The 6,000-nt window shown below is 39.1% G+C and overlaps 1 protein-coding gene across 2 annotated transcripts in view; it reads left to right on the top strand.

The window, feature by feature from the left end:
• Nucleotides 1-6,000, top strand: part of LOC135113228 (alpha-(1,6)-fucosyltransferase-like) — a 56,063-nt gene that overhangs the window by 20,443 nt on the left and 29,620 nt on the right. The gene's annotated exons all lie outside the window — the stretch shown is intronic.

Below are 6,000 nucleotides of genomic sequence, written 5' to 3' on the forward strand. Positions count from 1 at the left end.
TAGACAAAACAGCTTCTATGAAGTTAGGCGTTTTGAGATGTCTCCGCCAGTTTCTCTCGCCCCCCTAGCTGTTAACTCTGTACAAGGGCCTTATACGTCCATGGATGGAGTATGCTTCACATGTGTGGATTGGGGGGGGTGTTCCACTCAAACTGCTCTTTTAGACAGGGTGGAATTAAAAGCTTTTCGTCTCATCAACTCCTCTCCTCTAACTGACTGTCTTCAGCCTTTCTCATCGCCACAATGTTGCATCTCTATTTTCATGCTAACTGCTTTTCTGATCTTGCTAATTGCAAGCCTCTCCTCCTCCCGCGGCCCTGCTGCACAAGACTTTTTTCTTTCTCTCACCGCTATTTTGTCAACCTCTCTAATGCAAGAGTTAACCAGTATTCTCAATCATTCGTCTCTTTCCCAAGTAAATTCTGGAAATCCCTGCCTGCTTCTGTATTTCCACTTCCTATGACTTGAATTCTTCCAAAAGGGAAGTTTCAAGACACTTATCCTTCAATTTTTGACTAGGACTTTGGACCATTTTCGGGGACCGGCATCTCAATGGGCTTTTCTTTTTTTTTTTTATTGATTTTTGTTGGCCTTGGACGGTGTTCCTACATTAAAAAAAAAAAAGCCTTACAAGGGTAGTTTGGCAATCAAAGCTTTCTGACAAACCCTACGAGTATCAAATGCTTTCGATACATCTAAGTCACTGTTGCCTAAGGCAACAGGGAGTTTCACCAAAACACCTAAAAGAGGATGCCCAAAACTCAGTAAGGAAAGCCAGATTATCAGTTGAGCGGCCAAGGCGAAACTCAAACTAGCGATCAGATATAATAAGGTTGTAAAGTGATAGATGTTTAAGAATCTTCATATTCTTGATATATTAAAAAAAAATAAAATAAAATAAGAAATAGAGATTTAGAAAATTAAAGTAATAGGCGATAATTTGAGGAATTAGAAAGGTCATCTTTTTTTTGGGGGGAACAGACTGAATGTAGCCAAACTTCCAGCAGAAAGGAAATCTGGATGTTGACAGCGTTGAACAAGCAAGGTATGAGAATGGAGGCACAATCGGAGGGAGCGCATCACGTCCATAAGCCTTCCGAAGGTTAAAGTTAGCGAGGGCATGGAAAACATAAATGCGATGGATCTTAATGGGTGGTATGGAATAGTGGGAGGGTGGAAGAGAGATAGGAACAAACCATCCAAAATAGAGTTTTTGGGAAAGTTTTGAGAAAAGGGTTCAGCTTCAGAGATTACAGTGATGCCATCAGTTTGAAATAAAAAAAAAAATAAATAAAAACAAATAAAGTTGAAGGAGCAAAATTATTTAGAATATTTTGGGATATGTGCCAGAAGTCACAAGGGGAGCTAGATAAAGAAAGATTTTGACATTTTCTATTGATGAAGAGGTTTTGGCTAGTTGGAGAATAGACCTAGCATGATCTGAGGCAGAAACGTGCATGAAATTAAGGTGATGGAAGGCTAAAGTATCATTTGCGGGCCACCTCTCTATCATGCATAGCACGAGAACAGGCTGAGTTAAGTATTAAATGTTTAGGGCAACATAATGAGTGACAAATGTACGCCTCCATGCCAGACACTATCACATCTATTATACGCTCAACACACAGAGACGGGTCTTTGACATGAAAGCAGTAGTCATTCCAAGGAAAATCTGAATATCTTTTCATGTTCTCCCATTTAACAGAGGCAAAACGCCACAGGCACCTCCCATTTAGGGGATCCTGAGGAAGAATTTGAGCAATAGGACGATATGGATGTGAGGTTGTGATTAGAGATGTTCAACGGAGAAGATAGAGTGACAGCATAATCAGAAAGATTATAAATTGGGATAAGGTTAAGAATGTTGGGCATATCTCCAGGATGGTCAGGAATACGAGTAGGGTGTTGTAGTAATTGCTCTAGATCGTGGAGGATAGCAAAGTTAAAGGCTAGTTCACTACGTTGGTCTGTGAAGGGAGGGGAAAGCCAGAGCTAGTGGCAAACATTGAAGTGTCAAAGAATGGAGATCTCCGCGAAAGGAAAGAGTCAGGATGTACTCCACTTCAAAAATTAGTAAAAAAAAAAATAAATAAATAAATAAATAAATAATAATAATAAAAGAAAATAAATAAAAATGAAAATAAATAAATAAATAAAATAATAAAATAAAAATACAAAAAATACAAAAAAAAAAAAAAATAGAGAGGAGTTAGGTGGCAGTTATTCAGCACAGATGAACATAATTTCAGAGTAATTCTGCAGTGGCAGCCAGATGATAGAAAATTTAGAGGATCCAAGAGCAACGATATGTATGTGAGGTTGTGATTAGAGATGTTCAACGGAGAAGACAGAGTGATAGCATAATCAGAAAAATTATAAATTAGGAAAAGGTTAAGAATGTAAGATTACTAAGGAAATTAAGGAAAAGATTAAGAAAAAGAAAGAACTTAATTTCAGAGTAATTCTGCAGTGGCAGCCATATGATAAAAAAAAATTCAGAGGATTCAAGAGCGTGGCAATGAGAGCTAAGTTGAGAGAAGTTGCTAATGAGAGAAAGTTAGGTCTTTGCACACATAGACGCAACTTCCAATATATATATATATATATATATATATATATATATATATATATATATATATATATATATATATATATATATATATATATATATATATATATATATATATATATATATATTTTTTTTTATGTAGGAAGGATACTGGCCAAGGGCAACAAAAATCTAATAAAAAAAAATGCCCACTGAAATGCCAGTCCCATAAAAGGGTCAAAGCAGTGGTCAAAAATTGGTGGATAAGTGTCTTGAAACCTCCCTCTTGAAGGAATTCAAGTCATAGGAAGTTGGAAATACAGAAGCAGGCAGGGAGTTCCAGAGTTTACCAGAGAAAGGGATGAATGATTGAGAATACTGGTTAACTCTTGCGTTAGAGAGGTGGACAGAATAGGGGTGAGAGAAAGAAGAAAGTCTTGTGCAGCGAGGCCACGGAAGGAGGGGAGGCATGCAGTTAGCAATATCAGAAGAGCAGTTAGCATGAAAATAGCGGTAGAAGACGAGGTTGTGTCGAGTTGATAGATGGAGGAATTGAGTTTTTGAGGCATTGAACAATACCTAGTTTGCTCTGCCTCAATCAGAAATTTTAGAAAGATCAGAAGTCAGGCGTTCTGTGGCTTCCCTGCGTGATATGTTTACCTCCTGAAGGGTTGGACGTCTATGAAAAGACGTGGAAAAGTGCAGGGTGGTATCATCAGCGTTGGAGTGGATAGGACAAGAAGTTTGGTTTAGAAGATCATTAATGAATAATAAGAAGAGAGTGGGTGACAGGACAGAACCCTGAGGAACACCACTGTTAATAGATTTAGGAGAAGAACAGTGACCGTCTACCACAGCAGCAATAGAACGGTCAGAAAGGAAACTTGAGATGAAGTTACAGAGAGAAGGATAGAAACCGTAGGAGGGTAGTTTGGAAATCAAAGCTTTGTGCCAAACTCTATCAAAGGCTTTTGATATGTCCAAGGCAACAGCAAAAGTTTCACCAAAATCTCTAGAAGAGGATGACCAAGACTCAGTAAGGAAAGCCAGAAGATCACCAGTAGAGCGGCCTTGACGGAACCCATACTGGCGATCAGATAGAAGGTTGTGAAGTGATAGATGTTTAAGAATCTTCCTGTTGAGGATAGATTCAAAAACTTTAGATAAGCAGGAAATTAAAGCAATAGGACGGTAGTTTGAGGGATTAGAGCGGTCACCCTTTTTAGGAACAGGTTGAATGTAGGCAAACTTCCAGCAAGAAGGAAAGGTAGATGTTGACAGACAGAGCCTGAAAGAGTTTGACCAGGCAAGATGCAAGCACGGAGGCACAGTTTCGGAGAACAATAGGAGGGATCCCATCAGGTCCATAAGCCTTCCGAGGGTTTAGGCCAGCGAGGGCATGGAAAACATCATTGCGAAGAATTTTAATACGTGGCATGAAATAGTCAGAGGATGGAGGAGAGGGAGGAACAAGCCCAGAATCGTCCAAGGTAGAGTTTTTAGCAAAGGTTTGAGCAAATAGTTCAGCTTTAGAAATAGATGTGATAGCAGTGGTGCCATCTGGTTGAACTAGAGGAGGGAAAGAAGAAGAAGCAAAGTTATTGGAAATAATTTTGGCTAGATGCCAGAAATCACGAGGGGAGTTAGATCTTGAAAGGTTTTGACATTTTCTGTTAATGAAGGAGTTTTTGGCTAGTTGGAGAACAGACTTGGCATGGGCAGAAATGTAAAGTGCATGAGATTCTGGTGATGGAAGGCTTAAGTACCTTTTGTGGGCCACCTCTCTATCATGTATAGCACGAGAACAAGCTGTGTTAAACCAAGGTTTAGAAGGTTTAGGACGAGAAAAAGAGTGAGGAATGTACGCCTCCATGCCAGACACTATCACTTCTGTTATGCGCTCAGCACACAAAGACGGGTCTCTGACACGGAAGCAGTAGTTATTTCAAGGAAAATCAGCAAAATACCTCCTCAGGTCCCCCCAAGTAGCAGAGGTAAAACGCCAGAGGCACCTTCGCTTAGGGGGATCCTGAGGAGGGATTGGAGTGATAGGACAAGATAAAGATATGAGATTGTGATCGGAAGAGCCCAACGGAGAAGAAAGGGTGACAGCATAAGCAGAAGGATTAGAGGTCAGGAAAAGGTCAAGAATGTTGGGCGTATCTCCAAGACGGTCAGGAATACGAGTAGGGTGTTGCACCAATTGCTCTAGGTCATGGAGGATAGCAAAGTTGTAGGCTAGTTCACCAGGATGCTCAGTGAAGGGAGAGGAAAGCCAAAGCTGGTGGTGAACATTGAAGTCTCCAAGAATGGAGATCTCTGCAAAAGGGAAGAGGGTCAGAATGTGCTCCACTTTGGAAGTTAAGTAGTCAAAGAATTTCTTATAGTCAGAGGAGTTAGAGGAGAGGTATACAGCACAGATAAATTTAATATGAGAATGACCCTGTAGTCGTAGCCAGATGGTGAAAAACTCGGGAGATTCAAGAGCGTGGGCACGAGAGCAGGTTAAGTCATTGCGCACATAAACGCAGCATCCAGCTTTGGATCGAAAATGAGGATAGAGAAAGTAGGAGGGAACAGAAAAGGGGCTACTGTCAGTTGCCTCAGACACCTGAGTTTCAGTGAGGAAAAGAAGATGAGGTTTAGAAGAGGAGAGGTTGTGTTCTACAGATTGAAAATTAGATCTTAGACCGCGAATGTTGCAGAAGTTAATGAAGAAAAAGTTGAGGGGGGTGTCAAGACACTTAGGGTCGTCGACAGAAAGGCAGTCCGACCTAGGGACATTTATGGTTCCCTCCCCAGATGGGGACTCCGAGGCTGGTGTAGGAGTCGCCATGATTTTAAAATTTTTGAGTGAAGGGTGTGTGTGTTATTAGGTGCTTGTAGTTTTGTGTGGAGGAAGAGAGTTGTCTTTAGAGGGCAGGCTGTGACTGCCCCCTTGTGTTGTGAGACACAAAGGGAAACGTTCAGTGAGGTCACAGCTGGGTTTAATGATAAGTTCCTTATATATATATATATATATATATATATATATATATATATATATATATATATATATATAAATATATATATATATATATATATATATATATATATATATATATATATATATATATATATATATATATATATATATATATATATATATATATATATATATATATATATATATATATATATATATATATATATATATATATATATATATATATATATAAGGATAGGTATATTAGTGTTACCCAAATTGAAAATTAATATTGAAGAGGATAATTAAAAATGCTGAGATGGGTGTCAAGACACTTAGTCGATACTAGAAGAGCAGTCTTACTTGGGGACACTTCTGGTCCCCTTTCCAAACGTGAATTCCAGGACTGGTGTAGTAATCGCCATATAAAATTCTGGATTTTGAGTGAAGAGTGTGCGTGTATTAGATGCATGTACTTAGAGTTGTG

Source organism: Scylla paramamosain, chromosome 25, assembly GCF_035594125.1.
Source record: "Scylla paramamosain isolate STU-SP2022 chromosome 25, ASM3559412v1, whole genome shotgun sequence".
NCBI lineage: Eukaryota > Metazoa > Arthropoda > Malacostraca > Decapoda > Portunidae > Scylla > Scylla paramamosain.